Below are 16068 nucleotides of genomic sequence, written 5' to 3'. Positions count from 1 at the left end.
CATTGTTCCATGAAAGGTGGCCGCTGTTTTGGATTGGACTGTCCAAAACCAATGTTAAAGGAACCCAGTGCTTCCTTGGGTTTGCATTTATTTATCTGAAGATTATTGGGACTTATGCTGACATTTCCAAACAGATAACTTGCTTGCTGCAGAAGAACAAACCCTGCCAAAGGAATTCCATATCCCAACATGCAACACATACTTCATAAGCAAAAGAAGACCTTGGTCTCTGCTCCTGCCTTGTGATATCCTGATCCATCATGGCCGTTCATCATGGAGAACAATGGCTCAGATCATGTCATATGCATGGATCCGCTAAAGGAAATCCCTGCAGATCCCCTAGAACATCCTTCCTTTTTTCTGTCTCACAGTCTCACTGCCAGCGAGCAAAATTATGCTTTGTTAGAGAAGGTATTGCTAGAATCCCGAGAAGCGTGCATGAAGTCGATACACATTTTAATGGGAACCGAACACACATACAAATCATAATTTACAATTTCTACGAAGCTTGGAATGTCAAAAAAGCAGACTTGACTGATGGGCTTACTTCTTACTTTTTCCCCCCTTAAGCCGCTTGGTTCCATTGAAGTTACGGCCCTGTGTGCCCAGTGTTTCCTGCCATAAATCACATCAAGCCAATTACTGAAAGTCTTCTTTTGCCTCCTAAGTGGTGAGTTCATCCATCCTTTTATGTGTCTCTACGTTGAAACCCACTTGCCACATCCACACAAATTGGTGGGTGGACACACAGAATATGAGGTATCTTGGAATACTATTTGGTCCACTCACATTGGATTGGAAATTGTAGGGCTCCACTGAGCACTCTTGGGATCCAGCCTCACAGGTTTCAGCCCCTCTTGTGGCCTGCTGCTCCCACCCCCCAACCAGCTTGGCTCCATAGAAGTTATGGCCCTGTTTCTATAGTCCTCTAATATTTCTTACTATAAGTCCCATCAAGCCAATTACTGAAAGTCTTCTTTTCCCTCCTAAGCGACGAGTTCATCCATCCTTTCATTTGTCTCAGTTGAAACCCACTGTTTTCTCCGGAGTGGCTCATGTGCCACCTCCTGCTGAATTGATGGGTGGACACACTGAATATAAGATTTCTGATATCCTTGGAGCCTGTTGGTTTCACTCTTGAGATCCAGCCTCTGGGGGTTCTGCTCCTCTTGTGGCCCAGCTGTTTCTTTTCCCATCCCTCTTACTTTGCAGGGTTTTTGGGAGGTGGGTATGCTATTGTACGCACACTGGATTTTTGGGGAGCCTGGAGTCTTGCCTCATTCTTACAATTCAGATGCTGCTTATTGTCTCTGTGCTGTGTGTTTTGTGCTTGGTGTATCTTGTATGCTTACCTTAGTTACATCGAACCATGCCCGGTTCCCCACAGCAACATAGCTGCCATCAGCTCATACCAGCACCAGAGAGTCATTTTGGGTGCACCCGCCATCAGCAGCTTGGAGCAAATGCCCAGATGGTGTTCCATATAGCTTCTGCTTTAGTGCTGATCAGATGCATTAAAGTCCACCCTGCACGCTCTCCAGAGCCTTCGCGTTCTGTCCCTTTCCTGCCCATTTCCCTTACTTTTGCCCATCCTCTCCTTCCTCCCAATGCCCTCTTTCCATGTCCTGCTCACTCCTGCTGTGCCACTGCTGAGTCCTAGTTCCTTCAAGCTGCTCTGCTTCTCTCCAATGTTTCTAGAACATTCTCCACAATCCATCAATCAGTCTTCACGTTCCTACAACCAGCCTCAAACTCACTCGCCTGTCTCCTACATCGTCCAGAGGTGTTTTTTAAGCTATTGCATTCCTATCTGTTGAGGTTCATCCTCCAGCTCATATTATTGCTATCAAGGTGACATGGCTGCCAGGAAGGAGTGACCTTATTTGCACAATGCGCCGAGAAAGGTAAGGTGCTGCTCCCCCTGCGCCCAGTATTTGACACTTATAAGTGAATTAATATAAATAAGTGTATGCATACATGTTGTACGAAATCAAAACAGGTACTTTTGGCTTATATCTTTTTTAATTATATGAATTGATAATACCAATTTTGGAGATTTAATAATAAATGAGTCTCAATTAAATATTGTAACCATTTTTTAAGAGGTCTTGTTGAACCCTACTTCACTTCACTACAGCTTTATTGCAATACATACAAGGTCATCATGAAGGCAGAACAAATTGCATTGTAACAAATACACAAAACTTTCATCAAATTATTCTCCTTAAAGACAACGCTTTCTGAATAAAAGTGTATATAGAATGGGTCACACTCTTAGCTGGAAGACAGAGCAAATACTTCTTTGCAGCAATTACAGGTGTTAGATTACAATCTCCAAGTATTGGTATGAGAGGTTTCTTCCTTAAAACTGTCCAAATAGGACAAAAGAAATATAAAATGAGTTAGACCTCTTCTATAATAGCATCACAAACACAAGTTGGCAAAGTTGGAGAATATTTTAAAGTTCCAACTATGAACTACTGCGGCCACACCCTTGTTGCATAATTCACGAAAGCAGCTGAAATAATTATTCATACCATGACAGAAACCATGCTCAAAATAATGCAGGACTGAGTGCTTAACAAATTCAAGATTCTGAGTTGCACAGTTTTTTGACAAATAATGTAATGCGTAAGGCAGTCATCTCTACTGGCACCACCAAAAATGGTTCAGGAAATATTTCAATAAGGCCCAACATCACGAATTCTCACTTCAGAAATTGCAGCCAAGGACTACAGCAACCAACATCAGGAGCAACCATGTCCTGAATAATCCAGTAAGTAAGATGATGATCATTGCTTGTTGAAAGCTCTTATTTGATTTGACCGGCGGTAGGTAATTCTGAATGTACATCACTTTCGCTTATTTGTTTTGGAGGAAGATGATGTAACATCATTCCCACTTTATAGTTACATTGCTAATTCTTTTTTTAAATTTGTAACGCAGACAGAACATAACATATGGCATTATACAGACAGAATTATCCTGGAAAACCCCACACTTTCTCCTTCTCAAATTATTCACACATTCCAGAAATCTGCCCCAAATATCATCATACATTTTATTTATCCTCTGACATCTATAAATGACCCTTTCCATAAATGAGACCTTACGTATTTCCCCCATCCATGTGCCTATTCGTGGCCGAAACACAGACTTTCAGTTTCTTATAATCAGTTCCTTACCCATCAATGCCCCCTAATCCCGCACCCGAACAACAATTATTTTTTAGACCATTGGATAAGTCATCAATTAGGTTATCTTCTCCTAGAGTCAAGGTTTCAAAGTAAAAATCTATCCATCTCATCAGGACTCTGTTAACAATTAAGAGCTCACTCCAGAAATACCTCACTTTGCTACATTCCTATAGCATTGCAATTCTGAAAGTTGATGGATGTCTGATACGCTGATTTCATTACTGAATCAGCATTTGAATGTAATCAATACAAATATGGAATTGTATCATTCTAAGATGGAGGCCGATATAGCTGCTATGCAAAAGATCATAGTTCAGTTCTTGTTCAGAAAATGACATTATATCAGTCGGAACACAGCTATGAGCTGTGTGAATTCATGAATTACGATCAGAATGTATAAGCAATTTCATTATTTATGGTTGGAAGCTGGTTATGAATAGTTTGTGTTAATGAAACACGATTTGAATATACAATACAAATATAGAATTGCAACATTCCAGGATGTTGATCGTTTTATCTGCTATTAAAGTAGGCAGTGACTTTCTAGTTGAGATAATGATGCCATTTCCATTTGATGTGTGTTTCTGCGCACATAAGAAACTGGCAGAAATGTACACAGCCAACATTGAACAGTGCAAGTGTTTTGGCTTTGAAGTTGAGAGATTTGGAAGGGGGGGCTGTTGTCACATAATTACATTGGTAAGCTGAAATAGGTTACATTTAAACTTACATCTGCAACACTAACTAAAATCAATTTCTACAGATTATATGCCAAACTATTGGGAACATTCACTGAGGGGGGCCAGCTCCATTGCTGGCTGGCTGGCCGGATATGGCCACCACAGTGGACTTGGCACTTCCTATCTACAGTGGCCAAGTGTTATGAGTTCCCAACCATAGACGTAAGCCCATACAAATCTGGCTGGCCCATCAATCAATGTGACGCTCTGATGCTATAGTCCAATGTCCAGAAGAGCATAAGTATCTCTATGAAAAGTAGACGCGTGCCTCACAGCTGCCTGAATCCACACAAACCTCTCCACACCATTATCCCACAGATGTTTAGTCTTTAGGTAATTGGACTTCCTGGTGTGTGGTGTCTAAGCATGCAGGACATGAACCACATCGCAGAGTTTGGTTTATGAACCTGACCTACATATCATTTATATTTGGTATTGTGCCGAATCTGCACAGTTGACAGCCGAAGACCCTGGCCATTTCCTTTTTCCTTTTTTCTGAGACCCTGTTGTGTGCGATCAACAGAATCTGGGATCAGGGAAACCTTCCTAAGTTAATATGATCCAGGTCCCAACCTCTCTGTGCAAGAGGCTTAGTCGGGTAGAAGAACAGACTTCCTAGTCTACTCTCTGTGCAGAAAGGCATCCAAAGGATACAATTCAAAAGTTTGGTATCAAGGATTTGTATTGAACCTGATACAATTGTAATGTATGAAACAAATCATGATTTAATCTGCACTTTTACATAGCAGGAAACAACTTTTTTTTAAAAGAACACATCTAAATGGTAAAATTCATCCTATTCAATCGTCCAAGCATTCATCCACATACATCCATCCAACAATCCACTCATACCAAACACCAATGGGTGTACAATATAAAATCTATAAGAAATTCATGACATATAATTCATCAGAAGAATTTATAGAAAGAATGTTCAATCAATCTGTCGGGCCACAATAGATAGTGTCAGTGGCCTAAACAATTGAGATGGGTCCCAGATGTCTCCGACCATGACCTCAACCCAATTCACACTCTACCGGTTTCGACGTATGTACTTTATTATAGTGACGTCTTCATCAGGAGTAAAAAGTTTGCATTCTTTACATACACATAGGAAGGCTGTTCATGTCTCCCTTTCATTTGTCACTGGGTCCACTTGTGTGAACTAATTAACAACGTCCCAGGGAAAGTTCCTGCAAACAAGATTGCTGAGGGCCAGAATTGCTCCAACCAAATGTGTACAATTGATGACTCAAAAACGAGGATGGGTATACTGGTGACCACAAGAGTCCAAAATGGGCTGCACTGATGTTTAACGTGCCTGAAGCACACAGAAGATTTTGTGCCCCGTCGGCCGCCAGTCACACGTCCACAAGTCAACTCCGGCAGAAAGAAGCGTTGGTTCAAGGTTGCCATCAATGGTCCACCTTGCATGTTCAATAGTAACAACACTACGCATTGGTGCATGAGCCCTTGTAATGCTAGTGCAGTAGCGAGTTCTGCAAATGCTCGGATTTTCTGAATTGTGGCAAAATTGAACTGGATGCCTTTTTACTTTACATTTCAATTCAAGGCTCAAGTTCGCTGGGAAGGCACGATATTGGAACTGCTTGATTTAGTACCTTTGCAGCCTTCAGGCTGTGTGGTTTGGCCGTGTCATGGGGCACCTGGCCTTTAAGGTCTTTGTAGCATGATTTACCATATTTATTAAAGGCAGACCTATTAGCTATTGATATGTTGGAAGATCAAGATTGGTCAAAAGGGGAGTTTGGGCATCACTGCTAGGGCAATAGCCTTGACAGGCTGCTGGGAACTTCTGTGAATCTTTAAAATGCAAAACCATTTCTGAAGACATAGGGCTTATATCAAACAGTCCTATGCTTACTCCTAGTAGTGTGTCCATTCATCATTTGGGAGCAAAACACATACTTCATAGTCTTGCGGCAGTTCCGCTGCCAAACCTCCCCTTCTATTTAAGACAATATCGTGGTGAATTTCCGAATGATGTCCCTAGTCATACCCGCATGAGTAGCTCTTGTGGCATTACTCCTCACTCTGAGAGTTTGTTTCCGCACCAGTATTGAAGGCGTGAACAAGACCCAGAATTAATGAACATAGAAACAGGACTTCGTCCTGATCGTCTCCTGACTCTGCTGTATTACGATAGAGTCTTGCATATAATTAGCCGAATCACATATTCTATTGTATGCGGTCTGACATCTAAACCTATATCATATTACTAACAGATCCCACTTGTTTCACTGTACCATAAAGTTGCTCCATTCATTTAATATACTGTCCCGCAGTTGCCATGGGACAAGGGCTGTTGGGAGTTGTAGTCTCTGCTTCATTTACAGTGTGCAGCCTCCCAACTCGTGGCATGCACAGTGTTTCTCACCCAGACTTACTGTCATCCATAATCATACAATGGGCCTCATTACGACAATGGAGGTAGCCATGCCCCCATTAGCGGCATGGCTACCCCCATACCGGGTACCAGGTCCGGGTTCCCGGAATGGGGAAATACCGGGCCATTCTGACCTTGGAGGGCCCGGTAATTCCCAATTCAGGGAACCCGGACACGGTACATCCCCAGTCCCATTTGAGCCCCCATAGAGCTCAATGGGAATGGGGAGGATGCAAACAACGGGCCCGTTAATGACGGGCCCGTTGTTTGCATCCTGGTCTGCTCGCGGGACCCGCTAAGCACGCCTGGTTTTTTCCAGGCATCCTTAGTGGGTCCCGCAAGGAGACCTCGTAATGCAGCGGTAGGGGGTTAACGGGGCCGGCAACTCTACTGGCCCCGTTCACCCCCTGCCGCCCAACGTGTAATGAGGCCCAATGTCTCATATTACCCTTAAACAGTGCTGGATGTAAAAAGTCAAATGTTTACGGCCACTCCGGTGTATATTAACAGGGTAATTCATAGAATTTCGTAGAAAAGTGTCGCAAGCGGCTGGCGCAGAGTGTCCGCGTGCGATTGACTGCGCCAGGCACGTGCGCTAAAACCGATTTCTGCGCACAGCGTATTCATGGATTTCAGGCTTCCAAACCAGCCGTGGCGCAGAGAATCGCAGCGACCCTGCAGCAGCGCCAGTAACGCCCCCAAGAACGCCCTCGCGCAAGGAAAAGCCATCAAAATCGCTAAATCATTGCAAAGGGCTGCGCTAACCCTGGACCAGTTCACCGGGCTGGCAAACAGCAAACGCCAAGCGGGGAACGTGTATTGCAGGGGTGCGCGGGAAGTTCCACACGTGACTGGCCCCGTGCAAGCAGGGTACGTGAATTTCAGGGGTGCGCGGGAAGTTCCACACGCGATTTCAGGCGGGTACGTGTATTTCAGGGGTGCGCGGCAAGTTCCACACGCGATTCCATCAGGGTACGTGTATTTCAGGGGTGCACGGGAAGTTACACACGCGAATGGGCCAGTGCGAGCAGGGTACGTGTATTACATGGGTACGCGGGAAGTTCCACACGCGATTCCATCAGGGTACGTGTATTTCAGGGGTGCGCGGGAAGTTACACACGCGAATGGGCCAGTGCGAGCAGGGTACGTGTATTCCATGGGTGCGCGGGAAGTTCCACACGCGATTTCATCAGGGTACGTGTATTTCAGGGGTGCGCGGGAAGTTCCACACGCGATTGGCCCAGTGCGAGCAGGGTACGTGTATTCCATGGGTGCGCGGGAAGTTCCACACGCGATTTCATCAGGGTACGTGTATTTCAGGGGTGCGCGGGAAGTTCCACATGCGATTGGCCCAGTGCGAGCAGGGTACGTGTATTTCAGGGGTGCGCGGGAAGTTCCACACGCGATAGTCCCAGTGCGAGCAGGGTACGTGTATTTCAGGGGTGCGTGGGAAGTTCCACACGCAATTGTCCCAGTGCGAGCAGGGTACGTGTATTTCAGGGGTGCGTGGGAAGTTGCACTCGCGATACCAGCAGGGAATGTGTATTTCAGGGGTTCTGGGGAGTACTACACGTGAATTGGCCGTGTGGGTCCTCCCAGGTGTACGCTCCACAACCTCCACGGCCCCTGCAGGCAGCCCACACCACGGGGGACTACCCTGCACCCCTGCTCATGTCCCGCAGGCAGCCCATCCACCATGGGCATGCCCCCCAGCCAACCCACATGTCACCTTGCACTACTGATCAACAATGCATGTCTCCCACCACCCCCACCACCCAGCACTGTGGGGCACCTGCCAGCAGGCCCCCACCCATGTCTCCCACCACCCCCACCCCCCAGCAGTGCAGGGGCAGCCTCCACCAGGCCCCCACTCATGTCTCCCACCACCCCCACCCCCTAGCATCCAGGGTCACCCTCCACCAGGCCCCCACTCATGTCTCCCACCACCCCCACCCCCCAGCATCCAGGGTCACCCTCCACCAGGCCCCCACTCATGTTTCCCACCACCCCCACCCCCCTGCCACCATGGCCACCCTCCACCAGGCCCCCACTCATGTCCCCCTGCACCCCCACCCCCCAGCATCCAGGGTCACCCTCCACCAGGCACCCACTCATGTCTCCCACCACCCCCACCCCCCTGCCACCATGGGCAGCCCCCACCAGGCCCCCACTCATGTCTCCCACCACCCCCACCCCCCTGCTACCATGGGCAGCCCCCACCAGGCCCCCACTCATATCTCCCACCACCCCCACCCCCCTGCCACCATGGGCAGCACCCACCAGGCCCCCACTCATGTCTCCCACCACCCCCACCCCCCTGCTACCATGGGCAGCCCCCACCAGGCCCCCACTCATGTCTCCCACCACCCCCACCCCCCAGCAGTGCAGGGGCAGACTCCACCAGGCCCCCACTCATGTCTCCCACCACCCCCACCCCCCAGCAGTGCAGGGGCAGCCTCCACCAGGCCCCAACTCATGTCTCCCACCACCCCCACCCCCCAGCCACCAGGGGCAGCCCCCGCCAGGCCCCCACCCATGTCACCCACCACCCCCACCCCCCAGCAGTGCAGGGGCAGCCTCCACCAGGCACCCACTCATGTCTCCCACCACCCCCACCCCCCTGCCACCATGGCCACCCTCCACCAGGCCCCCACTCATGTCTCCCACCACCCCCACCCCCCAGCATCCAGGGTCACCCTCCACCAGGCCCCCACTCATGTCTCCCACCACCCCCACCCCCCAGCATCCAGGGTCACCCTCCACCAGGCCCCCACTCATGTCTCCCACCACCCCCACCCCCCAGCATCCAGGGTCACCCTCCACCAGGCCCCCACTCATGTCTCCCACCACCCCCTCCCCCCTGCCACCATGGCCACCCTCCACCAGGCCCCCACTCATGTCCCCCTGCACCCCCACCCCCCAGCATCCAGGGTCACCCTCCACCAGGCACCCACTCATGTCTCCCACCACCCCCACTCCACTGCCACCATGGGCAGCCCCCACCAGGCCCCCACTCATGTCTCCCACCACCCCCACCCCCCTGCTACCATGGGCAGCCCCCACCAGGCCCCCACTCATGTCTCCCACCACCCCCACCCCCCAGCAGTGCAGGGGCAGCCTCCACCAGGCCCCCACCCATGTTTCCCACCACCCCCACCCCCCAGCATCCAGGGTCACCCTCCACCAGGCCCCCACTCATGTCTCCCACCACCCCCACCCCCCTGCCACCATGGCCACCCTCCACCAGGCCCCCACTCATGTCCTTCTGCACCCCCACCCCCCAGCATCCAGGGTCACCCTCCACCAGGCACCCACTCATGTCTCCCACCACCCCCACCCCCCAGCTGTGCAGGGGCAGCCTCCACCAGGCACCCACTCAGGTCTCCCACCACCCCCACCCCCCTGCCACCATGGCCACCCTCCACCAGGCCCCCACTCATGTCTCCCACCACCCCCACCCCCCAGCATCCAGGGTCACCCTCCACCAGGCCCCCACTCATGTCTCCCACCACCCCCACGCCCCAGCATCCAGGGTCACCCTCCAACAGGCCCCCACTCATGTCTACCACCACCCCCACCCCCCAGCATCCAGGGTCACCCTCCACCAGGCCCCCACTCATGTCTCCCACCACCCCCACCTCCCAGCATCCAGGGTCACCCTCCACCAGGCCCCCACTCATGTCTCCCACCACCCCCACCCCCCAGCATCCAGGGTCACCCTCCACCAGGCCCCCACTCATGTCTCCCATCACCCCCACCCCCCAGCATCCAGGGTCACCCTCCACCAGGCCCCCACTCATGTCTCCCACCACCCCCACCCCCCAGCATCCAGGGTCACCCTCCACAAGGCCCCCACTCATGTCTCCCACCACCCCCACCCCCCTGCCACCATGGCCACCCTTCACCAGGCCCCCACTCATGTCCCCCTGCACCCCCACCCCCCAGCATCCAGGGTCACCCTCCACCAGGCACCCACTCATGTCTCCCACCACCCCCACCCCCCTGCCACCATGGGCAGCCCCCACCAGGCCCCCACTCATGTCTCCCACCACCCCCACCCCCCTGCTACCATGGGCAGCCCCCACCAGGCCCCCACTCATGTCTCCCACCACCCCCACCCCCCAGCCACCAGGGGCAGCCCCCACCAGGCCCCCACCCATGTCTCCCACCACCCCCACCCCCCAGCAGTGCAGGGGCAGCCTCCACCAGGCCCCCACTCATGTCTCCCACCACCCCCACCCCCCAGCACTGTGGGGCACCTGCCAGCGGGCCCCCACCCATGTCTCCCACCACCCCCACCCCCAGCAGTGCAGGGGCAGCCTCCACCAGGCCCCCACGCATGTCTCCCACCACCCCCTCCCCCCTGCTACCATGGGCAGCCCCCACCAGGCCCCCACTCATGTCTCCCACCACCCCCACCCCCCTGCCACCATGGGCAGCCCCCACCAGGCCCCCACTCATGTCTCCCACCACCCCCACCCCCCTGCTACCATGGGCAGCCCCCACCAGGCCCCCACTCATGTCTCCCACCACCCCCACCCCCCAGCAGTGCAGGGGCAGCCTCCACCAGGCACCCACTCATGTCTCCCACCACCCCCACCCCCTGCCACCATGGCCACCCTCCCCCAGGCCCCCACTCATGTCCCCCACCACCCCCACCCCCCAGCATCCAGGGTCACCCTCCACCAGGCCCCCACTCATGTCTCCCACCACCCCCACCCCCCCAGCATCCAGGGTCACCCTCCAACAGGCCCCCACTCATGTCTACCACAACCCCCACCCCCCAGCATCCAGGGTCACCCTCCAGCAGGCCCCCACTCATGTCTCCCACCACCCCCACCCCCCAGCATCCAGGGTCACCCTCCACCAGGCCCCCACTCATGTCTCCCACCACCCCCACCCCCCAGCATCCAGGGTCACCCTCCACCAGGCCCCCACTCATGTCTCCCACCACCCCCACCCCCCAGCATCCAGGGTCACCCTCCACCAGGCCTCCACTCATGTCTCCCACCACCCCCACCCCCCAGCATCCAGGGTCACCCTCCACCAGGCCCCCACTCATGTCTCCCACCACCCCCACCCCCTGCCACCATGGCCACCCTCCACCAGGCCCCCACTCATGTCCCCCTGCACCCCCACCCCCCAGCATCCAGGGTCACCCTCCACCAGGCACCCACTCATGTCTCCCACCACCCCCACCCCCCTGCCACCATGGGCAGCCCCCACCAGGCCCCCACTCAATTCTCCCACCACCCCCACCCCCCTGCCACCATGGGCAGCCCCCACCAGGCCCCCACTCATGTCTCCCACCACCCCCACCCCCCTGCTACCATGGGCAGCCCCCACGAGGCCCCCACTCATGTCTCCCACCACCCCCACCCCCCAGCAGTGCAGGGGCAGCCTCCACCAGGCCCCCACTCATGTCTCCCACCACCCCCACCCCCAGCAGTGCAGGGGCAGCCTCCACCAGGCCCCCACTCATGTCTCCCACCACCCCCACCCCCAGCAGTGCAGGGGCAGCCTCCACCTGGCCCCAACTCATGTCTCCCACCACCCCCACCCCCCAGCCACCAGGGGCAGCCCCCACCAGGCCCCCACCCATGTCACCCACCACCCCCACCCCCCAGCAGTGCAGGGGCAGCCTCCACCAGGCCCCCACTCATGTCTCCCACCACCCCCACCCCCCAGAACTGTGGGGCACCTGCCAGCAGGCCCCCACCCATGTCTCCCACCACCCCCACCCCCCAGCAGTGCAGGGGCAGCCTCCACCAGGCCCCCACTCATGTCTCCCACCACCCCCACCCCCCAGCAGTGCAGGGGCAGCCTCCACCAGGCCCCCACTCATGTCTCCCACCACCCCCACCCCCCAGCAGTGCAGGGGCAGCCTCCACCAGGCCCCCACTCATGTCTACCACCACCCCCACCCCCCTGCCACCATGGCCACCCTCCACCAGGCCCCCACTCATGTCCCCCTGCACCCCCACCCCCCAGCATCCAGGGTCACCCTCCACCAGGCACCCACTCATGTCTCCCACCACCTCCACCCCCTGCCACCATGGGCAGCCCCCACCAGGCCCCCATTCATGTCTCCCACCACCCCCACCCCCCAGCCACCAGGGGCAGCCCCCACCAGGCCCCCACCCATGTCTCCCACCACCCCCACCCCCCCAGCAGTGCAGGGGCAGCCTCCACCAGGCCCCCACTCATGTCTCCCACCACCCCCACCCCCCAGCACTGTGGGGCACCTGCCAGCAGGCCCCCACCCATGTCTCCCACCACCCCCACCCCCCAGCAGTGCAGCGGCAGCCTCCACCAGGCCCCCACTCATGTCTCCCACCACCCCCACCCCCCAGCACTGTGGGGCACCTGCCAGCAGGCCCCCACCCATGTCTCCCACCACCCCCACCCCCCAGCAGTGCAGGGGCAGCCTCCACCAGGCCCCCACTCATGTCTCCCACCACCCCCACCCCCCAGCACTGTGGGGCACCTGCCAGCAGGCCCCCACCCATGTCTCCCACCACCCCACCCCCCAGCAGTTCAGGGGCAGCCTCCACCAGGCCCCCACTCATGTCTCCCACCACCACCTCCCCCCAGCAGTGCAGGGGCAGCCTCCACCAGGCCCCCACTCATGTCTCCCACCACCCCCACTCCCCAGCAGTGCAGGGGCAGCCTCCACCAGGCACCCACTCATGTCTCCCACCACCCCCACCCCCCAGCAGTGCAGGGGCAGCCTCCACCAGGCCCCCACTCATGTCTCCCACCACCCCCACTCCCCAGCAGTGTAGGGGCAGCCTCCACCAGGCCCCAACTCATGTCTCCCACCACCCCCACCCCCCTGCCACCATGGGCAGCCCCCACCAGGTCCTCACAATCCCCAATCATGTGCGTAATGGTTAGCCTCCACAGCCAAAAAGCCCTACCAAGTAACCCATTCACCCACATGGAAATGGAAATCACATGTTACACCCCCAATGTTCATGAAGCTAATGAACCCATGTCCGTCACACACAATGGTTGCAATTGAATGTGAAAACACCCAACATGACATGCATGAAACCAATGAGATAATACCACACAGTGAAGTATGGAAACAAAATTGTATTGAAAAAAATAAAGAATGCTAAAGAAAGAAAACAAACTACAATGTGAATGAGAAAAAAAAAGCTGCATGTCCGTATAAAAACACAAAACTGGAAATCCGAATCCAAAAAAATGTTGTCCAAAGTCTAATGTAAAAAAATCTCCATGCAATAAAGAACTATGTACAAAACTACCAAGGGTCCATGAGCCCAACTGAACAAAGGAAACCTACTAAAAAACCTACCTAAAAATCAACTATATACAAAAAGTGGAGCAGTGTCCGTCGACTCCAAATCATAATAAGAAAGAAAGGAAACCTAAAACTAAAGAACGATATACAAAGGCGGCGGGCAAGTCCAGCGGCTCACTCCGTGGTGTCCCGGGCCAGGGCATCATCGAACTCCTGTTCGATGTCCCGGAGGCGGTCCAGTTCCATGGCCCCGAGGGTCCGCAGGGACGACGCCGTGTCCTCCTCCAACCCCCTGCGGATTGCCTCGAGGCACTCAGCCCGCCTCAGGGCCCTCCGCATGGAGTTCTCCGCCCTGACCATTGTGAGCCGCGCCTCTTCCGCCCGCCGCCGCTCCGCACCTATGGCGTGGCCCAACCGCTGCCACACGGAAGACACTCTCTGTCCTGGGTCCCCCTGCCCTCCGGCCGATGCCTGCCCCTCCGATGTCGAAAGCCCCGAGCCTTCATGTCTCCCACCATGTTGCTGCTGCTGCTGCTCTGCCTCCGCCCGTGCACTGCCTCCTGCTGCCTGCACATCCTCCGCCGGCTGGGGTGCAGTTGTTGATGTGGCCAGCCCTGCTGGACCTCCGACTCCCGACTGTGGCAGGGATGCCTCCTCCACCAGCCTGGCCGCACCGTCAGAGGCAGCTCCACAGGGCACCCAGGTGACTGATGGGTGGGAAGATGGCACAGACGGCGACTGGCGCGTAGGTTGTCCAGTTGAGGAGGGGGTCGAAGCAAGCCCCATCAGACAGCGGAATACGGCCTGGGTGACCTGTCCCAGCAGGCTGACGTGGTCAACGAGCCATTCGAGATGACGTGCAGTCTCTCCATGAAAAGACTGCAGGTCACCTCGCATGGCCCGTTGACGCAACGCCACACCAGCCAGGACAGGCTCAACCCGGACCTGGATGGCCACGTCCGCAGGCAGAGGAAGGCCAGTTGACGTCAGCTCATCCCCTGCCTGAAAACGGGTCTGGACGTAGGCATCCCTGCTGGTGCAAGATGATGCAGGGACAGGATCGGGGACAGGATTGCACACAGGCACCTCCGCGGCCGCCTGTGCTGCCTCCTGTCCCTGGTCCTGCACTGCACCACTAGCACCAGTGGGATCCCCACCTCCAGACCCCGTCTCTGGTGCTTGCACGGCCTCCTCCTCCACCAAACCCCCCACCAACCTGGATGACTCCGTGCCATCTTCCCCTGTTGGGCCCTGTGGGGTCCCAGCTGCCCCTTCTGCTGCCGAGGAGTCCAACTGCAACCTCCGCCTCTTGGACCTCTTGGACCTCCCCCCGGCAGCTGCGGCCTGGGACGCGGCACCGGACTCCTCACTCCTTGCGTCTCCGGCTGGCGGTCGGATCCCCGCCGCTGTGCTCCACAGCACCTTCTCCGCCCTCTTCATCAGTTGACGCTGCAGACAGGGAGAAACAAAACACAGGCATCAGGGCACTGTACAATGGACACATACACGCATGACAGTTGCACATGAGTGGCATTGGCAAACCTCAGACATGTCATCACAATCCCCAACACACATGTCATTGCAACTCGCACACATGAGCCATACCACAGCCATATCGCAACTGCCACCACCATCCATACACATACAACAGCATGAGCAGCCAAAGGGGAGCCAGACATCACATGCAACACAGGAAGTGCACCACACATATACACACACCACCACACTTGCATGCATGTCTACACCTCTGCCAAGTGTCGCACTGTTCAGACGGGCATCCATGTCACATCTGCCAATCAGGCTTCCACATACCGCTGTCACATGCATCCATGTTGCATCACTGTTGCACCCTTGTCAAATACACACACATGCACATGTACACAGTGCTCATACATGCAGCCGAAAACAACATACATGCCTGACATCACGGACATGTCTACTTACATACACATTCATCCAAACATGTGTGCACGCACAACTGCATTTGCCATGCAAGCCCACACACACAAGCACCATCCATGTCTCACACATTACAGCCCTCGCATGTGTCAGCCCCACAGCCCTGTACACCCCCACCCATACTCGACCCCATACAAACAGATGTGCAACCTGCACAATACCGAATAAGCACCACACGCACTGCTCACAATCAGGATGCATGTACACTCACCGCTCGACTCCAGACGGGTCTGCTTCTCTAGGACCTGGACGTGGAGCGCTGGGGATATGCGTTCCAGGACCCCCATCTGTTCTTCCGACAAGTGGCCCCGGCGCCCCTTGGCATCCGCTGCCTTCAAGAGGCGCCGGGCCTTGTTCAGGGTCCTGGACCTGAAGTCCTCCCAGCGCTTCCTGACATGTTGTAAGTCCCGGACTGCCACCCCCTCCGCGTTGATGGCAGTCACGATGTCAGTCCAGATCCGAGTCCGTCCTTCCTTGTCGGCGCGGGAACTTCCG

The sequence above is a fragment of the Ambystoma mexicanum genome, chromosome 2q, assembly GCF_040938575.1.
Source record: "Ambystoma mexicanum isolate Mex_15411 chromosome 2q, UKY_AmexF1_1, whole genome shotgun sequence".
Classification (NCBI taxonomy): Eukaryota; Metazoa; Chordata; class Amphibia; order Caudata; family Ambystomatidae; genus Ambystoma; species Ambystoma mexicanum.
Note: the sequence above shows the minus strand (reverse complement) of the source record.